General features: G+C 45.3%; 1 protein-coding gene across 1 annotated transcript in view; it reads left to right on the top strand.

Moving 5' to 3' along the window:
- Positions 1-12,061, top strand: part of LOC140119808 (uncharacterized) — a 59,498-nt gene that overhangs the window by 6,045 nt on the left and 41,392 nt on the right. The window lies entirely within an intron of this gene.

Here is a 12,061-nt window from a genome sequence, read left to right as displayed (position 1 = left end):
GCAAGAAAATGAAGGGAAAGGCTGCCAGAATAGGTTTTTCCCTGGGGAAACCCCGATGTGTGGGGATCCCTGGTGATGAAGGATGGGGGCACCTGTGACAGTAAGGGATCACTTCGAGGCAAGTTGGTGAAGATTAACTTACAGTTCTTTATTGGAACAGGCAACGGCCTTAACAGCAGCAAAACTTCAGCTGGATAGCAGTAGCTAGTTGGAGTTCTGATCCTCAGGAAGGTATGCTCATAGCCTGGCTTTTAAATAATGCAAATGAACCTGAGGGGCTCGAAGCTCCATAGGAGTTAATGGAGCCTGGGCCCCCTCAGGCTCATTTGCATACATGTTTAAGCCCTTTTTTTCTTGAACACAAGGACATAAGAAGCTAAAGGAACAGTAGATCCTGCTAGAGGGGACACACACCATTATGTCTGTGTGTTTGGTTAACAATCCTTGATCTGGTGATAGATGTCCTTTAATTGTGCAAACATTAGTAGGGGGTTACATTTTAAGAACTTTATTGATCAGTGCTATCCTTCAGTAACCACTGGATATTACCCTGAAAACACATTCTACTGTATAATGTGTCTCACTACGACATAATGACTCTAATGGCGCATAATGGCACTCGTAAAGAGGTGGTAGAGGTCTGGCCTTCCTACTCAAAAAGGGGCGCAGATGATCAACCAATACGCTTCCACCTCTTCCTCCAAAAACACTGGCGAGGCCTCCATTGTATCCTCTGCCCAAGCAGAGACCGAGATGGAGGATTCCCTAGCGGAACCTTCTCCACAACTAAAAAAGTTCTTCCTTGTCACTCTCCATAGCCGCATTCTGTACTATTACAGATGTATTTGTGGCGGTCCCTCAGTGCAGCTCTTATGGCAGTCTATCAGTGCGGCTCTCATGGCGGTCCCTCAGTGCAGCTCTTATGGCAGTCTATCAGTGCGGCTCTCATGGCGGTCCCTCAGTGCAGCTCTTATGGCAGTCTATCAGTGCGGCTCTGGTGGCAGTCTCTCAGTTCGGCTCTCATGGCGGTCTCTCAGTTCAGCTCTCATGGCGGTCTCTCAGTGCGGCTCTCGTGGCGGTCTCTCAGTTCTATGAACGCTCATATAGGCAGCCTGACTTCAGACATGAAAAAAAAGTTGCTTTTAACACCTGATCTTAAATGCACCTCCCACACTCATTGTCAGCTGATGCCCAAAATTGTCTGCTCTTCCCCACATTATTATTATTATTTATCCATAGATAGGAATTGGCAGACTGGCATCCTGAGATGGATGAAGGGTAAACAAGATGGTGGGGGGCCAGAAACATATACAAATAGTACTAAATGTCCACAATGGCGTTACTTGGAACTGGGCCTGGAGAGGAAACTTCAGGCAACTGCACTACAACTCTCCCTGCTGCCCCCGCGGGGCGACTTAAGTAGGAAGATCTGCCGGCAGCCGGGAGGAGAAGACCAGCAGCGAGGACCAGACACAGACTGCAGGAGGGGAGCCCAAATCACTTCCGCAGTTCTAACAGACAAGAAATCCACTAAACGCCCGTCTCTAGTAGCTATATAGTAGTACAGTTATCCTGGATATATACGGCTGCCCGGGGCTTCTACCACTCGTTTTAGTGGTTTTTCTAGCTCCAGCCTGAAATGGGTATCGCTATAAGAGGAGACTCATCTTATGTCTTGGAAGTAGACAAATCCGGTTTGGTTTTATTTTTATTACATTTGATCATTTCAATTTTTAATCAATCATTATATGGCAGTGGATTATAGTTTCAATTAATATTCATGATTTTTCTTTACACAGATGACTGTATGTTACTGACTGGCTGCTTTACTTCTGCTTGTAACTGGGAAAGGAAACTTCCAATATTAATTTCTTAACTATATTTTCCAGGAGATGAAAGTACAAGAGGTTCCCATGGACGTCCCCCCTCATCTCCTTGTGGTGAAGTAGAAGATATTCAGTCACATCTTTCCACAGAGGAGGGAAAACATGGAGATAAGAGGCAGTTTTTAGGTCCGAAATGTGAGAAGCCTCTTAGTCAAGAATCAAATCTCATTCATCTTCAAAGTCACAAAGAAGAAAAGAAAAATTATACCCAGAAATCAAGTCTGGATCAATATGTAAAAATCCACCAAAGAGGGAAGTTATTTTTATGTAATGAATGTGGGAAATGTTTTACTCAGAAACCAAATATTATTCAACATCAGAGAAGTCACACAAGGAAGAAGGCATTGTCATGTCCCGAATGTGGGAAATGTTTTACTCAGAAATCACATTTTGTTCAACATCAGAGAATTCACACAAAGGAGAAGCCATTTTCATGTCCAGAATGTGGGAAATGTTTTACTCAGAAATCACATCTTGTTAAACATCAGAGAATTCACACAAAGAAGCCAATTTCATGTCCAGAATGTGGGAAATGTTTTACTCAGAAATCACATCTTGTTCAACATCAGAGAATTCACACGGGGGAGAAGCCATTTTCATGTCCAGAATGTGGGAAATGTTTTAATATGAAATCACATCTTGTTCAACATCAGAGAATTCACACGGGGGAGAAGCCATTTTCATGCCCAGAATGTGGGAAATGTTTTAATATGAAATCACATCTTGTTTTACATGAGAGAATTCACACAGGGGAGAAGCCATTTTTATGTAATGAATGCGGAAAATGTTTCAGAGATAGTTCAGATCTGGTTAAACATCGGAGAATTCACACAGGGGAGAAGCCATTTTTATGTAATGAATGTGGAAAATGTTTCAGAGATAATTCAGATCTGGTTAAACATTGGAGAATTCACACAGGAGAGAAGCCGTATTTATGTGATAAATGTGGAAAATGTTTTAGCATGAAATCAAGTCTTGAGAGACACGAGAAAACTCACACACGACACAGGGGAGAAGCCATTTTTATGTAATGAATGTGGGAAATATTTTCTTCAGAAATCACATCTTATTATGCATCAGAGAACTCACACAGGGGGAAGCCATTTTCATGTCCAGAATGTGGGAAATGTTTTCTTAAGAAAACCCATCTTGTTTTACATCAGAGAATTCACACAGGGGAGAAGCCATTTTTATGTAATGAATGTGGAAAATGTTTTAGCCTGAAAACAATTCTTGAGAGACACTCAAGAAAACTCACACATGACACAGGGGAGAAGCCATTTTTATACAATGAATGTGGGAAATGTTTCAATGATAATTCAAGGCTTGTTAAACACCGGAAAGTTAACACCGGGGTATAAACCATTTTCATGTACAACTGTTTTGGTCAGAAATCCCATTTTGTTAAACGTCAGAGAAGTCGCACAGGAGAGAAGCCATGTTAACTTTGGACATTACCAGTTTAGATTTCTGTGGTTGGATTTACTTTCCTTGTATCTCTTCTGCTGATGGCTGCAGAATATGTTATTATGGGCAGACAGTTGGGCCAATCGCCTTGAAAAATCTGTTTACGAAAGACCTGTTCACGAAAATTTGACAATACTTGGGAAAAAGGTCCAGAAAAAAGGGGTGATTTTATCTTTTAGGTTTTTAACATTTTTTTATTAACAAGAATAAAGCCGGGAATGTGATTTCTCTTTCTCACTCCGGATGTGACCTAATTGCTCTCCAAAATTTCACATCCTTACGGACTGGAAACAACAAAATGAATGTAAAGAAAGGGATGCAAAGATAGTGGGGAAAAGAGATAGACAAGGGGCGCTCCTATGGTGTAATACCCTGTTTTAGACAATTACTGTGAAAAAACACTAACCTGGACGAAGGGCCCAAGTGCATGAAGGGCCCAACTCCTCGTATCGTATCTTTCCTTCCCCAAGAATGGATAGGCAGATTCCAAATGCAAAAACTTTAACACTAATGGACGGTGTTTTCTAATGAAGAACGCTGAAAAATTGGCGCCGGCTGGTCGGTTTGTCGCTTATATAAGAATTTATTTTTTACAAAAGATATAATAAAATCATTTATAGGGATAAAAAACAACGCGTTTCGTGCTCAAACTAAGCGATTTGTCAGGTTCATGCATGTACAGTTACAAACATCAGATTTATAGGGGTTACGGTACCGTAACCGGAAGTCACCGGTTCAAATATCAAGTCGATATAGACAAAGAACTATGCAAATAATTAATATTTTACAATTAGAATAAAACAATTGATATAATATGAACTCTAGTTTTATATTTTTTTTAATCTTCAAACTTATCTAGTGTTACGATGTGGAAAGAAAAGCTACAATCATGGCGGTGTTGCGATAGAACTAAAACTACGGAAGCCTAAGAGGATCAAAATACTTATGTGGTGTGTATATATGCACAAAAAAGTTTTAGCAACATCTTCTGGTGGGATGCTAGCATTGCAGATGCCGACGCCAGGAGGAATCAAAGGAATCTTTGTGAATGAAGGATCGACTTTTTTGCCGTAAATGTTTAATTACCATGAAATGTATATGAAATTTTGTTTAGAGATAGTAAGAGTACTGCAATGTATCAGATTGGATGCTTTTATTGTATTTAGCAATAACGGGGAGAAAAAAAAGTCTTGGTTTGTATATGTGTTAGATTGGGCTATTGGGATAGTCGAAAAAAACAGATACGGGTGCCCAAAGGGACCAAGCACATATTTGATATATGGATGGAGATAACTATGCCGGCATCATATGACCAGACTCCAGACGTACCAAGAAGGGTCAGGGTGGCTACCATGAATGGAAGTAGGTCTCCTCTGGCTATGAGGTGCCGGTTATCCACACGGAGTCGACACCACCGGGTAAGTGTTCTTTTATTTTCTTTAAGCAGTGACTTATTATTTTTCTTTTTACAAAATGGTTTCCTGTATCTAATTCAGGCTTTTGGCACCAGCGTATCCAGTTCGTTCAACCAATAGACTTCCCGTGTGCATAGAGGGGGAAATTTATTTGATACTGTAATAGGTACATGATCAATTGGTGGAATTGCAATAGTACATTTTTTCTTAGGGTGGCATAATGAACAGTGTTTAGATATGCCAGAATTTTTTACGAGTATTTTCCCAGTGTTTATTTAATCTGCTTCGTACGGTTTGTCCAATATACTGTATTATAGGTGGCAAATTTCGCATTCGATTAAATAAATGACATATTTTGTGTCGCAGGACATTCTACTTTTAATCTGGAATATCTCATTGGTGTTATGGGATTTAAATGTCGATCCCGTTTTTTATCATTCTATAACAAAGGCATTTGGTTTTATGGCTTTTCGTGACATTACTGATGTTCTTTTTATTTTTATGTTGCCCCAGTATACTAGGGGCTAGGATGTTCCTAATTGTGGCTGCTCTCCTATAGATAATTTTTGGGTGGCTTGGCAGATGATCTTTCAGATATGCACACAAAGATCCAGCAAGGCAGGAAAGGAGGTGCCGGATTTTAAGGTGAATGTTCAGCCAGTGCACCAATCAGTGGTGCGCTGGCCCTTTAAATTTCCTACAGCCCGAGCGCGTGCACCCTAGGCGGGGGGGACGTGTGCACGGCACTCTGATGGGGTACCAGAACCAGAAGAGGTGAGTCCGAGGGGACCGGAGCGGGGGCACACGGAGGACCACGGGTGCGCCCGCGATCCGAGACAGTACCCCCCCTTCCCCCTTTGGCCTCCCCCTCTTCTTAGGCCTGAGAAACCTCTGAAGCAGGCTCTTGCCCAGGACGTTATCCTCTGCCTCCCATGATCTCTCCTCAGGACCAAACTCCTTCCAGTCTACAAGCTCTCACCGTCTTCATGTCGAGGATCTCCTTCACCTCGAAGACATCAGAGGAATCAGCCTGAGGCGCCTGAGGAGGAGGAACTTGCCGGGCAAAGTGGTTCAAAACTACTGGCTTGAGGAGGAAAAAGTGGAAGGAGTTGGGTATGTGCATGCTAGGAGGCATTTGCAATTTGTAGGCCACCGGGTTGACGCGACTGAGGACCTCAAGTGGACCTGAGAATCGGGGTCCCAATTTGTAGCCAGGGATCTTTAGCCGGACGTTTCTGGAGGATAACCAGAACTTGTCACCGGGAGCAAAGGCAGGAGAGGGTGTGCGTCTTTTGTCCACTTGACGCTTGGTCTGAACAGAAGCTTGGAGCAAAGAAGTACGGACTTGTTCCCAAATAGCGTTTAGATCTTGTACCAAGACCTCCACAGCAGGAACATCAGCAGACCGTGGATGCAGTCCATAATTAATACAGAAGGGAACAGAACCGGCAGAAGTTCAGGGAATTATAGGAGAATTCCACCCATAGAAGAAGAGAAGCCCTGTCGTTCTGACGAGCGGACACAAAATGACGGAGGTAACAACCCAAAGTTAGACTAAGGGTGATACGCAGAAGAAAAGTCCAATTTCACCTGCAGCTGGTTACACAGAGACCTCCAGAACTTAGAGACGAACTGAGCACCTCGATCTGAAACCGGAAGATGTGCTAGAAGAAGAGACTGACAAGATGTGGAGCAGAAGGCAAACCTGGTAGAGGGATAAAATGGGACATTTTGGAAAAGCGGTCAGTCACCACCCAGATGACGGTATTGTCAGATAATGGTGGCAGATCCGTAATAAAGTCCATAGCCACTTGAGACCACGGGCAGGTAGGCACGGGTAACGGTAACAGAAGACCAGCAGGTTTTTGTTGTGAGGGCTTATTGCGGGCACAAGAGGCACAGGAACCCACAAAATCCCGAACATCCTTGACCAAGTCTGACCACCAATAGAATCGGGCTAAAGAGCGCTGCACCCCAGGGTGCCCAGCCACACGGGAAGAGTTTCCCCAGGTCAAGATCCTCTTTTGAAGACCAGGTCGCACAAAGGTCTTGCCGGGTGGTATTTACCGGAGGTCTACCGGCGCTGCCAGCACAAGCCTCTCGGGAGGAACGATATGTCTCAGAGCAGAGTCCTCCCCCATAACATCGGATGCACGGGACAAGGCATCAGTGGGAAGAAAATGGATCTGAAAGTCAAAGCGGGAAAAAAACAGATCACCGGGCTTGACGCGGGTTCAGTCGCTGAGCCGTCTGAAGGTATTGAAGATTCTTGTGGTCCGTGTAAATGCTAACTGGAAATCGGGCTCCCTCCAGAAAATACTGCCATTCTTCCGAGGCAAGCTTGATAGCCAGAAGCTCACAATCTCTAATAGAGTAGTTTCGCAGAGGAGAAAGTTTTGGAGAAGAAGCCGCAGGTGAGAGTTCGGCCCTTAGGCCATTTCTGGGTAAGAACCACCCCAGCTCCCACTGAGGAGGCATCAACTTCCACAAGGAAAGGCTTTTCGGTATCAGGTCGGGTAAGAACTGATGCAGAGGAAAAGGCAGCCTTTAATATCGTGAAGGCCTCATCCGAGAATTGGCACCTTTCTTCGTAATCTCCACCATCGGGGCTACCAGAGATGAGAAATGTGGGATAAGCTGTCTATAATAGTTTGCAAAGCCTAGGAATCTTTGAATGGCACGCAGTCCCACTGGGCGTGGCCACTGAAGGACTGCAGACAACTTGGCAGGATCAATCTGCAAGCCTTTATTGGAGATTATGAAGCCAAGGAATGGAAGGCTCTGCTGATGGCATTTCTCCAGTTTGGCGTAAAGATGGTTAACCCTGAGGCGGTTGAGCACTTGCAGTACATGGGACTGGTGGGACTCGAGATGCGCAGAATACACAAGGTTATCATCCAGGTATACCACAACACAACAAGTCCCTGAAGATGTCATTAAACTCCTAAAAAACGGCTGGCGCACTAGAAAGTCCAAAAGGCATAACGAAATATTCAAAATGTCCATCACGGGTGTTGAAGGCTGTCTTCCACTCATCCCCCTTCCTGTAGTGGATGAGGTTGTAGGCCGCACAAAGATCCAATTTGGAGAAAGCTCTTGCACACCCTTGACGGTCAAACAGCTCCGTGATTAGTGGCAGAGGATAGCGATTCTTAACGATGACCGTTATAGTCAATACAGGGGCGGAGAGAATCATCCTTTTTGGAGACGAAAAAGAAACCTGTGCCAGCTGGAGAGGACGATCTGTGTATGCAGATTCTCTTTGATGTATTCTGACATGGCGGCAGTCTCCGGTACCAATAGCGGGAATACCCGACCCTGCGGAGGAGAGTGGCGCCGGGCAGCAGGTCGATGGGACAATTGTAGGGGCGATGTGGTGGAAGTGTCTCAGCCTGCTTTTTGGAGAACATGTCTACGAAGTCCAGGTATGGTGCGGGAAGCCCCTCCAGAGGCTTTGGAGACGTCGAAGTCCTGACAGGTAGCAGACGAGCAATCTCCATACACAGTGTGTGGAACAATCCAGACCCCAACGGAGAATCTCCCCAGAAGACCAGTCCAGTACAGGAGAGACCCAGCAGGAGAGCGGAAGCGCATCGGGGTTGCACAAACAAAGAAAGTCTCTCTCTGTGTAGAGCACTGACTTGCAGGAGTAGGGGTTCCGAGTTGAACTAGATGGGCATGGAGAGAATCTGGCCGTTGACCGAGGCAATGAACAATGTTTTCTCGAGACGAACCACCTGGAAGTGATGCTGGGAGACCAGGACAGCATCCACAAAGTTCATTGTAGAGCCCGAACCCAGGAAAGCAGAAACCTGGACCGGGTCACCAGAGGGTGATGGGTTACCTGAGGCTTTCAATACTTACAAAAAATTTACCAAAATCTGTAAAAAGGAAATCAAATCAGCTAAAATGCAAAATGAAAGACAGGTGGCTAAAGATAGCAAAACAAATCCCAAGAAATTTTGGGTCAGAACAGGTTGGACCCCTTTATTCTGGACTGGTGACTGGAGACCAAGAGAAGGCGGAGATACTTAATAGGTTTTTTAGCTCCGTTTATATAATAGAAGAAAGAACTTCTGACTTGGGTGGTGCCAGTGCGGGTCATGCACCCTGTAATATACTAGACTGGCTAAATGTAGACATTATCCAATCTAAGCTAAAAAAAATCAATGTGTACAAAGCTCCTGGACCAGATGGGCTACACCCCAGAGTTCTTAAAGAACTCAGTTCTGTTATTGCTGTACCGCTGTCTAAAATCTTCAGGGATTCCGTAATGTATGGTGTGGTGCCAAGTGACTGGCGCAGGGCAAATGTGGTGCCAATATATAAAAAGGGCTCTAGAACTTCGCCAGGCAATTACAGGACTGTAAGCTTAACTTCCATTGTGGGGAAATTATTGGAAGGGTTAGTAAAAGACTACATACTGGAGTATGTGACATCAAATAGTATAATAAGTGACAGCCAGCGAGGGGTTACTAAGAATAGGAGTTGTCAAACTAACCTTATCTGCTTCTATGAAGAGGTGAGCAGGTGCCTGGATGGAGGAGCAGCTGTGGATATTGTGTTCTTGGACTTTGCAAAGGCATTTGACACTGTTCCTCATAGACGCCTGATGGGTAAAATTAGGGCTATTGGTTTGGCAGAAATCATTTGCAATTGGATTGAAAACTGGCTGAAGGATCGTATCCAGAGAGTTGTGGTCAATGATTCCTACTCGGAATGGTCACCAGTTATGAGTGGTGTACCCCAGGGTTCTGTGCTTGGCCCACTACTATTTAATATATTTATTAATGATATAGAGGTAGGAATTAATAGCACTGTGTCTATTTTTGCAGATGACACCAAACTGTGTAGTGTAATACAGTCTATGGAGGATGTTCATAGGCTGCAGGTGACTTGGACAAACTGAATGTTTGGTCATCCACTTGGCAAATGAGGTTTAATGTGGATAAATGTAAGGTTATGCACCTGGGGGCGAATAATCCAAAGGCAAAATATGTCCTTGGGGGGGGTAAATCTGGGAGAGTCCCTTGTTGAGAAGGACCTGGGGGTACTAGTAGTTCATAAATTGAATAACAGCATGCAATGTCAATCAGCTGCCTCTAAAGCCAGTAGGATCTTGTCATGTATCAAAAGTGGTATGGACTCTCGTGATAGGGATGTAATATTACTACTATATAAGGCACTGGTTCGGCCTCACCTGGAATATGCTGTCCAGTTCTGGGCACCGGTCCATAAAAAGGATGCCCTAGAGCTGGAGAGGGTTCAACGTAGAGCCACAAAAATGATAAGGGGTATGGAGGGTCATGGAAAGATTAAAACAACTAGATTTATTTAGTCTGGGAAAGAGACGACTACGAGGGGACATGATTTATTTATATAAATATATGAATGGTCCATACAAAAAATATGGTGGTAAGTTGTTTCAGATTATATCAAATCAAAAGACGAGGGGGCACTGTTACTTTGGAGAAATCAAGGTTTAATCACCGCAGGCGACAGGGCTTTTTTACTATGAGAACTGTCAATCTGTGGAATAGCCGAGCTCAGGCGCTGGTCACAGCAGGGACAGCAGAGAGCTTCAAGAAGGGTCTAGATGCCTTTTTACACCTAAATAACATTGATTGTTATGTTATATAGAATTGTTCCCCTAAATCCCTTCCTCATCCAATCCCTTCCCTTCCTCATCCAATCCCTTCCCTTCCTCATCCAATCCCTTCCCTTCCTCATCCAACCCCTTCCCTTCCTTGGTTGAACTTGATGGACAAATGTCTTTTTTCAACCGTATAAACTATGAAACTATGAAACCTGAGCCGAGCAGCACGAAAATGTTCTAGGGACATTTCTCCCATTAAGACCAGGTGATAACGTCCTCCTGGACGCTAGGGAAGAACAGGACACGTTTTGAGAAGATGTCCAGGAGAGGCACAATATAGGCAGAGGTTGCCGGGAACGTTCTTGCTGAGAAAGCCAGGATCAATACAGTTGCATGGGCTCCTCAGCAGCAGGGTAGACCAGAAACTGGACAGGTCTTTGAAAAACAGGGGCCAAGCGTGACAAGCGTTGGACCCGAGGTTGGGCCTGTTCCAAGCGTAGTTCCTCGGAACGCTCTTAAAAACGGATATCTATCCGAGTGGCCAGTGAGAGGAGACCACTCAAAGTAGACGGCAAGTCCCAGGCAGACAGGGCGTCCTTAATGTGGCCAGAAAATCCTTTATTTAAAGGATGCCATCAAAGCCGCTTCGTTCCAAGATTACTCAGAAGCCAGGGTGCGAAAACAGACAGCATAGTCACCCACAGATGCGCCTCCTTGAGTCAGCAATGCCGTCTCAGCTGATGATGCACAGGCAGGTTCTTCAAAGACTGACCGGAACTCTTTGAAGAAGAAAGAGATGTAAGCCGTAATAGGGTTCTTCTTGTACCAGAGGGGTGTCGCCCTTGCCAGAGCCTTCCCGGATAGAAGACTGATAACAAACGCCACCTTTGACTGCTCAGAGACAAACTGTGAAGGCATAAGTTCCATATGCAGGGAGCACAGGGTGATGAAGCCCCTGCACAGTGTTGGATCCCCGCCATATTTGGACTGTAAAGAAAGTCTCAGCCTGGGTTCAGCAGGGGGCAAGCAAACAGAAGAAACAGGAGGAGCTGCTGACGCTTGCTGTGGCGGATGCGGCTGGGAAGTCCATAGATGCTGCAGCATGGCGGTGATCTGATCGAGCAGCTGACTCTGTATGTTGATCCGATGGGACTGTCGAGCCAGAAGAGTGGTAATATCTGCCAGCTCAGGAAGCGGAACCTCAGCTAGATCCATGGCCTGATCTTACTGTCATGATTCGGGATGCATGGATCCACTGGACCACCACGGGTGGTACTACCCGACACCTGGGACCGTAGTCTAAGTGGCACCTGGTCTTCACCAGAGCCCGCTGCAAAGCGGGATGGACTTGCTGGGGCAAGGTACCACCAGGTCATACCACAAATGCGACTAGAAACAGTCTCGGGGTCAGGGCAGGAGGCAGAGATGCAAGGTCAAGTCCAAATCGTGTCAGCAACGGGAGCTCCAGGCAGATGGGAACAGGAGCACTGGGCACACGGGACACAGGAACACTGCAACACGGAGGAACTCTGGTAACACAGGGACACGTAGGGACTCTGGTAACACAGGAAAAAACAGGAACGCAGGCAAATCGCAGGGGAGCTTTCACAATGGCGTTGGCACACAAAGATCCAGCGAGGGAGGTGCCGGATTTTAAGGTGAATGTTCAGCCAGCGCACCAATCAGCAGTGCGCTGG

This window comes from Engystomops pustulosus, chromosome 2, assembly GCF_040894005.1.
Source record: "Engystomops pustulosus chromosome 2, aEngPut4.maternal, whole genome shotgun sequence".
Classification (NCBI taxonomy): Eukaryota; Metazoa; Chordata; class Amphibia; order Anura; family Leptodactylidae; genus Engystomops; species Engystomops pustulosus.
The sequence above is the reverse complement of the archived record's forward strand: the minus strand, read 5'-3'. Positions and strand labels throughout refer to the sequence as shown.